General features: G+C 41.0%; 1 protein-coding gene across 19 annotated transcripts in view; it reads right to left on the reverse strand.

Annotated features, from left to right (window-relative positions):
- The window catches only part of LPP (LIM domain containing preferred translocation partner in lipoma), a 757,468-nt gene that overhangs the window by 554,358 nt on the left and 188,779 nt on the right, over positions 1-14,331 (reverse strand). The window lies entirely within an intron of this gene.

A 14,331-nucleotide genomic window follows, 5' to 3' on the forward strand; every position in this document is an offset into this window, starting at 1 on the left:
GGTATATTTTTCCTGATTTGATTTTATTATGTTCACACTTAAAGGCTTTTCTAAAGTCTTACTAAGTCATGTCCCTTGACCATTTGTCATTCTTACAGTCTCTTCCTTGATTTGTAATGCACAACTTTTTATTTCCCTACCGCATCATTCTGGGAAATATACATAGGAATATGCCCTACGTAGTGGATCAAGATGGTGGTGGTTGCACATGTATGGGGTGGAAGGAGGGAGGATAAACAGTGAACTAAAATACCAAGTTGTAGGTGCCCAGCCTCCTCCCCAAACTGCTGAAATATTCCAGTTTAAGGAATAACATTCACATCCTTGACCAGAAACAGACAAAATACTTGCCAAAACTTCTTTATCTTCTTTTGTCTGTACTTGCTCTAAATAATAGTTTTTGCTGATGTAAAAATCTGCTCAATTGGAAAATAAGTTTACTAAGACCAAAATGATGCAAGGATTAAAATCAGACATAGATATGACCTCAGTTAGTGGCTCTTCCCTCAAATCTCACAATGGAGAAGGCTTTGCCATTGTAAGGACTTCCATGGAGGCTGCATGGATATATAGGCAGAGCCTAAGGCCAGATGAGTCAAGATCTGCTGGTGCGATTGCCATGTGATTTCTCAGGAAATGGGCTGCAGAACCAGAGAATGCTGACGCTAGATCACCTAGTAGAGTGGCTGCCAACAAGTGGGCAGGTTGGTTTTTTAAGCAGCAGAACCTTCTACTTAGATGAAATAGTGCATGCTCAGTCACTCAGTCATGTCCGACTCTTTGTAACCCAATGGATTGCAGCCCATCAGGCTCCTCTGTCCATGGGATTCTTCACGCAAGAATACTGGAGTGGGTTGCCATTTCCTCTTCCAAAATGAAATATTATGTACAACTAAAAACAGATATAAGATTGGGTTGCTCAGGTAGAAGGGCCTAGATTCCTCACCACTTTCCTGTACCCTATCATCTAAGGTCACACATCCACCCAGAGCTCTGGACTCCTTGAAGGTGTGCATTTAAAAATTCACTAATCTAATCTAATTTCAATCTTAACAATTCTTCAGAGGAAGTTGAGACCCAAAGATTGAGTGTGATCCATATATCTGGACTAGTGAGAAGCATAGCCACACTTCAGAGAGAAACCATGCTGCCTCTTCCCATATATATGGTATTTATGTTCTAGGATTCTGTTCTTTTATTAGGATGAAGAAGTTGGTATAATCAATGTGCCAAGCAAAATTCAAAAATGTACCCAAGGTCAAAGAGTAAGGACATCTAAATTATACCTTGAGAAACCCAGCTTGGAAAAAAACAAAACAGCTATTCTATTAAGGTTTCATGTGATGGTTTTGCAGTGAAAACAACAAAATTACAGTAGGGGATTTTTTTTTTTTTTCTTCTAGCTTCTATACATAAATGTGTCAGGCACAAAATCAAACTACTCTGAAATGATGTTAAATCCATTCAACTGTAAGTAGAGGAAAACATAGCAGCATTTGTGTGAGGTGTGGGAGACACGTAACCCAAATGTGTTCCCTGGGTTAGTAACTTGAACTTGGAATTCACTGAAAAAGTGTGAGGAGCCTACAAGAAAGAGCACCAAGCAAAAAACATTGTGAGACACGTTTGATATAATAGTCATATGATTAACAAACTGTCACATCAAACTTTCCCGCAACGTGGGAACACTTTGACACTTCATATTTTTAAAACTGACATTTTGATTCATTACTGTAAATAGCATGTTGGGTTAAATATTGTGACAAGGAACAGATCATGTATATACGATTGTATATATATGTACATATATAGTCACTCTATATATTATATGTGTATATTTTTCCTAGCTGTGTAACATTTTAGAATATATGCAACCTTTTCTTACAGTGACAGTTTGAGCCAGTATGTAAACAGGCTATTGCACTACTTAACTATCCATTTTTCTTGCAAGTAGGCAGATGGATTTCTAAAGTAATTCCACAGAAAGTCTATGAAGCAGAGGGATTTCAAAAGTAATAGAATGACTTCTACAGAAACTCTGAATAAGTCTATTGACTCCAGGCAAAAGATGTTACCAAAGTTGTTTTGATTTATTGCACTTGAGTTCACAAAATCATTATCACAAACATGTACAAAACATTTCTCTTATCTTCAAGGTGCTCCCAATCTACTTAAACAAAAAGACACACACATATGCAGTTCTAAAGCAAGGCAGATTGCTTCACATATGCAAGTGCTGCTTCTTTTTCTCCTTTCCTTTATTTATGTAGTGTGCATGTGCATTGCTTATAATAAATAACATGTTTTCTAAGCCACTGTTCAGTGTAAACTGATTCAATCAAATTAAGCAAAGTATGGGCATCGGTGGGGGCGAAGTAATTTGGAAAGTTTGAAAGAATACTCAGATTCCCAAGCCAAGCTTTCTTCACAAAGAAACTATACAGATACTATTTGGTTTCCATCTAACACCAAAACATACACTCTTTTGACTTTTCACTTTACCTACAGCTCTAAAACAAAAGATAAGTTATCCATCCCCCTAATCATCCAAGTTTTGATTTCAATTTTCTCTGGTAATTCCGAAGTTATTATATACTTTCAAGTATAGACAACTTTATAAAAAGACTGAGCTAATCTCACACATACACCACTACAGAAATAGATTCCAAGCATATTTGTTTTATGTATTCAACTTTCTCTCTAGACATTATACCATTATTATTCAACTCATTCTCCTCCTTAAACACCTGGAACGTTAGACACAAAAGGAAACATGTGATCTATATATATCAAGATATTATGCTCACTACTGATAAGCTTTGCCTCCTGAAATTTAAATTAGACAACTGTGGTCTTCGGAAGCACATACATAAAAAAGAAAGATGGCTCCACATTTACGCTTTTTTTCAGAAAGGATGCGGGGTGTTATCAGCCAAATGCATCCAAATCTGATGAGAGTTAGGAAAGCATAAAGTATATCATCTTATGAATATGGCAAATATTGAAAAATATCTGCAAAACATCGATACCAACCAAAACCTAGACTTCAGCTACAGCATCAAAAAATTCTTGCATCCTTCATTTGTAACCAGAAACAAGGTCTGACTTTGTTCACAGCTCAATTAGTCAATTCATTTAGGGCAGAAGGCCTTTTTCACTCATATTCCGGATGTATCCAAATGTATTAAAAGTTCAAAGAGTATTACATACCATTTCAAAGTTTATTTCAAACTAAGCAAATTAAAGAATACAGAAATGTGTTATTTTTCCCTTGGCTTACAGAGAAAAAATTAAAAAAAAAAAAAATCAGCCTGAGGTGGTCCAAAGCATAATAAGTCACTGTTTCAAATCCGAGAATTCATATTTACTTTTCTAAACTCTTAAGAGGTAGGTTATAACCTTAAAAGGCTGGAGCTCCTCAATGGAAAGGTGAACCACTGTCTATGGAACAATCACCCCTCCATAAGTACTGGGGTAGAGTAGAAGTAACATAACATTTGAAGACAGACAATCTAGAGGCAAATCAAATTTCACCATTTACTCTTTCAGTTGGAGCAGGTCACCCGTCTTTCATTTCTTCATTGTTAAACGAGAATAATACTTGACAGTGTACTGAGTTTCGTGCAGGTTAACGAAGAAATCTCACTGAATCTAAACTGATGAGACGATTATTCCCCCAAATCTTTATTTGGCAATGTGCACCATCTGTTGGGCTTCCTGGTGGCTCAGACGGTAAAAAATTCACCTGTGATGCAGGAGACTCGGGTTCGATCCCTGGGTTAGGAAGGTCCCCTGGAGAAGGGAATGGCTACCCACTCCATCAATTAATAAAAATGTTGAGGCCATCTAAATTCGACTAAGTTCAATTCAACAAAAATTTACTGGATGCTCATTATATGTGATTTAGGTCTCTGCCAGATGTCATGACTGGAGGCAGGGAGGGTAGGAGGGATGAGGAGAAGGGAGAAGGGAGGAGGGTCCATGTGACTCACAGTTTCTGTCTCCTGAGATCCTCCTATCATGTGGAGAAGAGAGCATTTCACATATGAACTCTCTAAAGGATACTCAACACTGTATAATAAAGTATCCCAAAGACGGTGGTGCCGACAATGGCTTTTAATGGTAGTGTTTTGTGAAGTCTAATATGAGGTTAGGAAAGGGTTCAGAGCAACAGAGAACATGACCTTGTTATTCCCCTGCTTCTGTAAGCATCTATTTCTCCGTGGACCAACCTGTGGAACCTGATAGAAAAGAGTCTCTTCAAGTGGGCTGAGGGGCACCTAGGGCATTTACTCTGGCCTCTGTCGCCCCCAGAGGCCTCTTCGTAATCCTCTTTTCCTCATTCCTCTCTCTTCATTCCCTCTGCCCATTCCTGGGGACATCGATGTCCCCAGGCCTGTCTCCTCTCCATCCACAGCCATCAGGGCTGAAAAGGGCCCTCAGGCAGGGGAAAGAGTGGCACAATGGGAGCATTAGAGAATCTGCAGACCCAAGCTCCTGCCTCAGCCTTGTCCCTACTTCACTCTGCGACCTTGAACAAGTCCCTTTCACTCAATAGACTCAGTATCCTCCTCATCAAAGGACACTAGAGGATATTTAACAGCCTTTCTTGTTCCTAAACGTTCAAAGTCTGTGTCCTGACCTACAGCTTCCAACAGTTTCCAAGTCACAACTGGGGGGCCCACCAGTTCCAGGGCTCCTGGAGGGGCTCTGACATGACCACATCAACGGTTTCTATTGTGGGGAAGGTCAGGGACTCCTTCAGAAAATAGCTGATCTAAACAGAGCCCAAGGAGTGTCATGGCAACGCTGCTCGCAAGCTCCCAGAGGTAGGGAGGGAAAGCAGCCAAGATGCATGTGCAGCTGCCACATTTCAGAACAGCGCTCAAACCTCGTTAATATCATCTTGCCTAATACCGAGTTGCATAGATCAGAAGCTATTTTTACTGTGTATTTAACAGATTTGTGTCCTGTCTTCCCTGCCAGCATTTTACAGTCCAGTCCAGGGGAGTCTGCCATCAGAGAGCCTTTGGGACCTGAGGCCACCCAGGGTTAATTCAGGAGAGGGAGAGAGCAGGGTGAAGAAGAATGAATAGGAGTGATAGAAAAATAGACTCAGTGGGGCTGGAGGCCAAGGGAGAGGCAGGAGTAAGATGTAACCAGAACAAGTACAATCCAATACTACCAACCCCCAAGTGGGAGGAAGGAAAGTCTCATCCCTCCAAAGACAGGGATGCATGTGTAGAGGAGAGGAGCGAGCACTGAATCTTCTCTTATACTCCAGGAAACACAGGTTTTCCCACCACAATTCTGATCGTTGTCCCTCATCAGTTACCCTTAGAACAGCTGAGAGTGCAAAGAGCCCTCTCCCCATCAGGCAAAATTCTATCCACCACCATGCACTCTTCAGTGTTTACAGCAAAGGGCTTTGGTTAAATGCCCTGTTTACAACCTGTCTCCCACGCGCAGGGGGGTGGGGGAATTCTCGCTTATGATGATTGACTAAACCAAACGATGTGAAAGCACCTGCCATGGGCCTGTCACGTAGTACATCACAGGAGACACCGGTTAAGTGTCTGCTTGCTTCCCTCTGGTTCATACGGCAGCAGCGTCACGTGCACCACCTTTACTCCCAAAGTTCTCCATCGAAAGAAGGAACCCGGCCAACACTCGTCAAAGGGTGAGTAGGAGCTCAGGCCCCAGCCACCCATCTCCTGCTTGATCAGATGAGGGTGCCACTCTCAGACCCACCACTCACGGGGCAGATACAGCAAAGTAAGCCATTTCTTCCCTGGGGCGGAGCTCAACTAGACAGTGAATTTTTAAATTCCTTTCCCATTCTGAAAATCTATAAATCTCTAAGTCTCACATCCATCTCAAAAACAAGCACCAAGCAGAGGGGAAAACGGTTGAAGAACACAGTTGTTTCTTTATCAGGAATGATATGGGCAGTGCTGTGCCAGAAGTGAAAGGGAATTCAGAGAAGCAGAATATAGTCCCTAGATTCAGAACCCTCATAATACATGGATAGGGGGTAGGAGATAAGAGGAAACATTAAAGGGTGACAATACAAAATAAAACAAAGTCCAACGCTAACTGAGCCAAAGGGTGGAGAGAGATGGCTCCCCTAGGAGGAGGGATGTGTGCTGGTTGTTCAGGCAGGAAAGCAAAGCCCACACAGGCAAAGTGGAAGAAGGAAGCATTTTATAAGAGTGGAATGGTCTCCACTGGAAGGGTCAAAAGGTATGTAAAACGGTGAAATATCTCATTTGTTTGATGTTGCAGATTATTTTAAAAACACAGAATTTTAAAAATTTAAAAATAACACATTAAAGGCTAGAATAATAATGGTCATCCCAGCCACTCATCATTTTAATGCCCTGGGGGGTCACAGAGAGAGTGATGAAGTCAGAAATAAGACACATGGGTTCTGGACCCTGCTCCATCGCCACTATGAGTGACTGACCTTTAGCTAAATGCTTATCTGGCTTTAGGATGGGAGATAGGGTAGGTCTTGGGAGATGCTGTAGCCTCAAGACCAATTGGAGGTCTTGAGGCTTCTTGAGAATCAAATTGTCCAGAGGGTACACTCTGCAGATGAGGAGACAGGTCTGCCAGAAAAGAAGTGCTTTCTCTCAACTACACATTTCTGTCATCTGTGCCCAGTTCTCTGGGCAGGGATGGTATTCACCTGCTTCTGGGGACTTGCCTCAACCTGATTCTTGCCTGCCAGAGCATCCCTCTGAAGCCCCTGTAATATCTCATCAAAGTCCACTCAATCATCCTTCAAAGCCAATTCCAGCCCCTGCTTTTATAAGAAACCTCCTGTAGCAAAAACTCCCACATTCTCTCACTCACAAAGTCTCATCTCTGAGCCCACACATCACACTGAGTCCTGGCTGGCCCTGCATCAAGTTCGTCTCCACTCACCTGCCACCTCCCTCCTTCCATGTCTTAGTGAGCCACCTTTCTCCATAGGTGCTAAGTAAATGCTGCTTAAGTCAGGTTAATCTGCACCTCGGTTTTCTGACTCTCAGCCAAGTATCTTCTCAAACATAGCATGCTGCCTCTAACTGTCACAAGCCTGGATCACCAGAGTGGCCAAAAAGAGTTTCAACCACCTCCCAATCCATCAAGCCATTTACCAGATCCACAAACACAGTAAGAGAGAAGAGACATAAAGAAAAGGAGAGGAGGAACATGCCCTACGATGATCAACAGCCCTGAGCGGACCTGCACTTAATCACCATTCTGGTTTCACAGGGAGAAATCTGCAGTGCAGATACTCAGTAGGGGGCCCAGAGGTCTCCCAGATGGTCCTCAGTGGAGCAAGGAGGTCCAAGGACGCTATGGCAAACCATCGGGTGAACAAAGTCTCTATACCCAACCATCAGCTGGGCAGGACCTTTTGGCCCACTGCAAAGAGAGAGAAACATCTGGAAAGGAGGAACATGGCAGCCCCCTGATGGTAAAGGTTTTATACTGAGTGACACTCCACCAGTAACATCAGAGTGAAAACACGGCAGAAAGATTTATGAGGCAGAGCTGTGTAACTCCAGAGGCAACCTAAGGCACACATCAGATGGGAATTTCAAATAATCCCTCCAAACACATGAGGACTCAGATGCCAGCGCACGCAGGGATGGCCCCAGCCAGACAGCAAAGGCATACTGGCACCGCCAGAATTCGTCCATTCACCAATATGCTTCCCGAAAAATGCCCATATGCTTTCTTTTAGCTTCCATATGCTTTTTTAGCAAGGAAACTAAAATATTTCATTAGTTTTGAGTAATTAATAATTACTTATTTCACAATAGTCTCCCTCATTAAAAAATGAAAATAACTGATTAAGCTGCAGGATCCTGGCTTTCAACTCAAGCTTTTTTCTTTTTTTTTTTTTTTTAATTCCTCCCCTCTAGGAATTGAGTAATAGAGTAAAACAGCCAGCGTGGAAATACTGGCACTATGGGGAATGAAGAGTTATGGTCCACACAGCCCAGCATTCCTCTTGACTGAAGCATGGTGGTGTAATGAAAAGAACACAGACTTTAGGAGTCCAAAGCCTGGGATCCAATCCCAGTTTGACCCCTGGTGAATACTACTTCTGGGGAAAAGAAGGGCGTTGAAAAGATAAAGCCTGCTGGATTCCTGCAATCCAGCCTTCCACTGCTCCCAGGGAGCTGCTTGACAAGGGCTCCCTCCTGTCTCTCCAGGCGTGGGGAAGGCATGCCCCAGAATACTGGTTCCAACCCTGTCAATGTCAGCAGAGGCCTATGGGCAACAGACTCAGAATTGGTCTTCAGTGGAAAAACTGCTTCGCAAACTCCAATGAGCCTAGAACTACCTGGGAAATCTTATTAAAATGCAGATTCTGATCAGGAGGTCTGGAATGGGACCTGAGGTCTGCATTTCTAAGGAGCTCCCAGGTGATGCTTACATTCCTGGTCTTCAGACCAAATTCTGAGAAGCAACAATCTGAAAAGTATCAAAACGAAGCTGGGAAGTAGAATCTGTAGAATAGGATACATGTACCTGCCCCCACTCCAGTATTCTTTCTTGCCTGGAGAATCCCATGGACAGAGGAGCCTGATGGGCTACAGTCCACAGGGTCACACAGAGTCGACATGACTGAAGCGACTTAGCACACACGCACACCTATCTCCTTGGGCCATGATAAGGACTGTTAAGCATATGTGAGATAACACCTCAGCGGGGTGTACAGCACAATGGTATTTCACTTATCCTCACAACAGTTCTGCCAATAGGGTCTGATTTTCATTTTACAGACAACAAAACTGAGATCCAAGGAAATCAAGTTATACTTCCAAGGTTATATAGTTAATAACACTTAATTCCCAATCCAGTGTTAAGTGGGGGCATGAGCCCCCAGGAAGACAGAAAATTTAAGGCGCTATTACTGGAGAGCACTGGTATGAAGTCTGGTTCTCGCTCTGCTATCAACCCGCTGCTGCCCCTTCTCCGGGCCTCATCTTCCCACCCGAAGGTGTTGCCTCTGACAACCTCCAAGGCCTCTTCCATGTCTAACACCAGCCTTCATTCTCAGGGCTCCCACACAGACTCACAGTGGGTCACCAGGCACTGAGATTAGCTTCACACATGTGGCAATCATTACCTCTTGGCACGATCCAAATTCTCGCTGCTCACATCTGCATTTGTGCTGATCTGTGCACGGCCAGAAGTCTATCTCTGGTAAAAATCCCACGCTCAATATAACAGGGAGAAAACAACAAACGGATTCCCCAAAGCATTGAAATTCCAACTCAGTTGATAACTTGCAGTGCGATCAGGGCTCTATGACTCTATAATCACCACCTCCTCCTGCACTCACTCACAAAACTGGAGACTCTTAGACCACTAACCTGATCGAAGTATGCAAGAAAAGAGAAAACATGAGTTATTTATAATGCCGTTTAGACAACTGCCCAACTTTTCTTATCCTGCCTTAAGATACCAGAAGAGCATTTAATTAATGAATTATCATATAAAAGATTCAGGATATATGAGCTTGTCCCTCTTTAAACTCCCAGAGCACACATTCACTGTACTCCTCAGGGGCCCACTGACTATTTTTTACTAGGAATTTCTATAGGTTATAGAACAGTTTCATTGCCCCTATTCACATTCATTGTTACCTCGTGTGTGTGTGCATGCTAAGTCACTTCAGTCATGTCTGACTCTTTGTGACCCTGTGGGCCCTAGCCTGCTAGGCGTCTCTGTCCATAGGATTCTCCAGGCAAGAATACTGAGTAGGTTGCCATGCCCTTCTCCAGGGGATCTTTCCAACCCAGGGATGGAACCCACATGTCTTATGTTTCCTGCATTGGCCGGCAGGTTCCTTACCACTAGCGCCACCTGGGAAGCCTGTTACCTCTAGATGCAGTCACATATTTTCAAGCAGATCTAGACTGATTCCAGACTTTGCATTCATTTGCTATATGACATTAGGCAAACTATGCAACCTCTCTGGGCTCAGTTTCTGCATATGAAAAGTGGGAAAAATATTTTTTTTATTTTATGAGATTCAGTGAAATGATATATTAAAATTGATAGTGATTAGCAGATTCTGGGTTAAATGTACATTTGAGTGATAGAGTGAATAAATGAATAAAGTGAGCAGAGTAAGAGTTTGAATATTAAAGCATCACTCAACAGTTTGAAATATATAAATGCCCAGAGTCACACTCATAAATGAGTCTGACACTCAGAGCAAAACAATAGGTGAATTGTGGGAGAAATCCAACAACAAAGGAAATGTGTGTTATCAAAATGTCATCTCAGACTTCCCACACTGAAAAACATCTTTTGTTTAACCTAGAACCTAGGTATGGCCTTTAGAGAGTTTACAAACCTCATGAAATTGTAGGCAACATTCTATACAGATGTGTATTTTCTATTTCACAGATTCCAAATATTCCATAATCCTCTCCCTTAGCACTAAACACACACACACAAATTAATAATGACTACCTTAGGCAAGTCCCTTGACAGAGGGATCTGCCAATGAGAGAGAAAAAGTTTACTTAATAAAACAAGGCTGAAAGATACAAGCATGCGGTTTAGGAAGTATGAGCAGTGGAAGTATTCATGATGAGCACTCCAAACCAGAGAAAGGAGCTCTGAATCTAAGACTCAGCTTGGCTAAAATCTTGCTACAGGACCTTAGGCAAGTCAGAGACTCAGGATCAAGATTCTGGGAACCTTTGACATCCTCTGTTTCATCCTCCTCCTCCTCTTCCCATCTCACAGATGGAGAAACTGAGGTTCAGAGGAAGGAGGGTCATGCTTTCATCAAAGTCACAGCAAATAAGGTAAAGCCAGGATTTGAACCTCAAACCCAGTAAAATGATTTCCACTCTCTGTACATCAGTATTATGAAGTACAAGGTAAGTGTTTAGACCCAGTTGCCTCTAAGTTATCTTCCAGCTGATGGATAATGATTGCTCTCTTCTCTGGACCTGGAAATCTCATGAAAACATTAGTTTGGTTTTGGAAAAGATCATTCCAGCTGTTCCTCAGTCCCAGCCCAGTCCCACAAGAGCAAGGCAGAAAGAAGGTCTCAAAGGATGAGAGATGTTGCTATTAATCTTATGTAGCACAGCAACTGGGAACCGCAGGCCTTGAACTAGATTTCACTGTGTTGGCTATTACTCTCCTATCCTCCTGCATATTAATCCTGCATCTGTCTTCTCTTTATTAATGTTCCCAACTATGCACAGCACACAGCCAGTTAGGAACTCATCCTAAGCTTCCTATAATTCACTGGATTAGAAAAGGACAGGAGGAAACAGTGGTGATGTCAGGGTCAAGAAGAACTGCAAGGGAACCACAGACTCCTAACAAACACAGAGAGCAGAGGCAGCCAGAATCATCTATCTCATGCTTCACAGAATGAACAAAAAGGTATGCCATCCACATATTTGAAGGGCATCTCATATACCTGAATTGGCAATGTGATTGGTTTTGCCTGAAAGATAATGTCCTTTTAAATGTTGGGAAGAGAAACGACATTTCACATATAGAGATTCCTTTCCTAAAACAGCAACTAAGGAGTCAGAAGAAAGAATTCTAGCCCAGGATCTGCCACTAATACCTTAGACAAATCAGATTCCCTCCCTGAGCCCAAAATTTCCATCTCTGAAATGAAAGGATTTGGCTAAATTGGTTCTTTTTTAATTTTTATTATTGGAGTATAGTTGCTTTACAATGTTGGGTTACTTTCTGTTGTACAGCAAAGTGAATCAGTTCTACATATATATACAGCCCCTCTTTTTTAGATATCCTTCTCACTTAGAACAATGAGTAGAGCTGCCTGTGCTGAACAGTAGGTTCTCATTATCATTTTTTTTTATTTAAATTTATTTATTTTAATTGGAGGCTAATTACTTTACACTTTTGTATTGGTTTTGCCATACATCAACATGAATCCGCCACGGATGTATACGTTAGTAATCTGTTTTATACATAGTAGTGTATATATGTCAATCCTAACCTCCCAATTCATCCCTCCCCATCTCCCCTACTTAGTACCTGTATGTTTGCTCTCTACATCTGTGTCTCCATTTCTTCTTTGCAAATAAATTCATCTGTAAAATTTTGTCTAGACTGGTTCTCAATGCCCCCTCTGTCTTTGATATTCTGACCTCTCCTTACAGGTCACTGACTCAATCCCAGAAAAGTCAAACAACAGAAGAGGAACCTCTTTATATGGCTAGTTGAGAAGTTTACCAGAACCTCTAAAACTGAGACCGAAATTATGGAGCAGAAAAACAGAGGAAAATGGACTTTTTTGATTTCTAACTAGAAAATGAATGTTGCTAGGGTAGATACAACCAATGCATAAATGTCCAATCACTGTCCAATCTAAATTTCAAATCATTAACTGCCTTTCAGGTATGTAGAAGAATTAAAAGCTAAAAAAACAATTTTCACACTAGACTCTCTATGACTTTGGAAAAGTAGCAGCAGGAGGAAGAAAGAACTGACCAAGAAATAAAATCATAGCAATTAACATTGGGATATTTAACTAGAAATAACACCATGACCAACTGGTCTAACTCTATCTATTGTCAGATGCTGAAATAGACCTCAAAGAGGGAAAATGACTTGCCCAAGGTGACACAGTCAGAGCTGGGAGTAGAAATAGATTCTCATGACACCTCGTTCATAGAACATAACCCATAATGCTTTACTTCACTCCTGCAAACAATGAGATTCTATTCAGGTAACTAAGAACATAATTTCACTTATAACTACTGTCTCTAACTCCACCTCAAATAACAATAGCTGATTTATTTGATTTAAGGCAGACTAGAGCTGTTTCCATCAAATTATAATAACCAATTCACTCTAGCAATAGAGACAAGTCTGTGAGAATTAATTGGGCATTATTCATCCTCGCTAATGAATCACCCCATGGAAAACAAGGATAATCAACTGTCTACGAAAGGCCAGAAGCTTGTTCTTACTCAAGTAAGATCTTCCCTGTTAAAGAACATTGGGTATCAGCTCTAAATAGTAAACAGGGTATACAGTTTCAGATTCCATGAAGTACAGCTTTAAATAGATTTGGTTTGGAAGTGGGACAGGGAACACACCGCAGTCAGTGGATCAACGTTGAAAGCCGAGAAAAACAATGATTACACTCGTTAAGTGGGTACCTGTTGACACAGCTACCGTCAAGCCTAATTATTTATTTAAACTGTTATTCTTTCTTCATTACTGACACTGGCATCAATTATTACCATAAGATTATTTTAAATTTCTGTAGTATGCTCTCAGAATATTTACTTCTCTATCATCCAAAGGCTATTTGAGAAGTTTTTATCCTTCTTTCCTCACCAAATCCACTTAAATAATTTTAAAAGATAGATGAATAGAGAGATAAATAATAGATGACTGATAATAGACAGATGATAGATAATACACAGATGATAGATATATACAAAATTCCTTTCTCAAGAGCAGTTTTTCATAACCTTTCCAGCCTTGCTTAAACTCTTCTTTGTACATTCAAATTAGTTTCAGTGGGGAAGCAGGGGCATAGTTAACCACTTTTCAAAAAGTATTTTATTAATATTTAACAATTTGCATTTGGAGGAAAGTTAATATAAAACCTGTAGCTTCTAAATGAACAAACAGATCTCTGCCTAACAGAGCTACCAAAAATTATGCTATCACCTGTCTACAGTACATTCTTTTCTGACGTGTTATCCCTGAAAATACATGAAGTATATAAGAAAGGATTTTTTTTGAAGGGGCATTTTATAGACTAGAGAGGAACAAAAAGATGGGCAGGAGCCATTCCTATATTTTTGGCTACCATCTTTTTTTTTTTTTTTTAGTAACTCTTCTTATAGAAACGAGTATAAAATCTAAATACCACAAATGGCATATAGGTCTGATCTGCTCATAGAAGAGTTTAACAGTCTATATGTTTCCTCACTGGCCTTGCTCATACATGATCTCTTCTTATTCGATGTATATGATGAGTGTTAGCTTTGAAAACCATATTAATGTGACACCAAAATTTTCACTCATTTCTAAATTGCAACTCCTGCAAATATGAGGCAGTACCAACAAACCTCAATTTGCTCAGAGGCCTGTGTAATTAAAATTATGTTTAAATTACTATATATAAAATAGATAACTAATAAGGACCTACTATATAGCACAGGGAATTCTACTCAGCACTCTACAATGGCCTATATAGTAAGAGAATCTAAAAAAGAACAGATATATGTGTATGTATAATTTATTCACTTGGCTGTACACTTGAAACTAACAGAACATTATAAATCAACTAGACTCCAA

The sequence above is a fragment of the Bubalus kerabau genome, chromosome 2, assembly GCF_029407905.1.
Source record: "Bubalus kerabau isolate K-KA32 ecotype Philippines breed swamp buffalo chromosome 2, PCC_UOA_SB_1v2, whole genome shotgun sequence".
Taxonomy (NCBI): domain Eukaryota; kingdom Metazoa; phylum Chordata; class Mammalia; order Artiodactyla; family Bovidae; genus Bubalus; species Bubalus kerabau.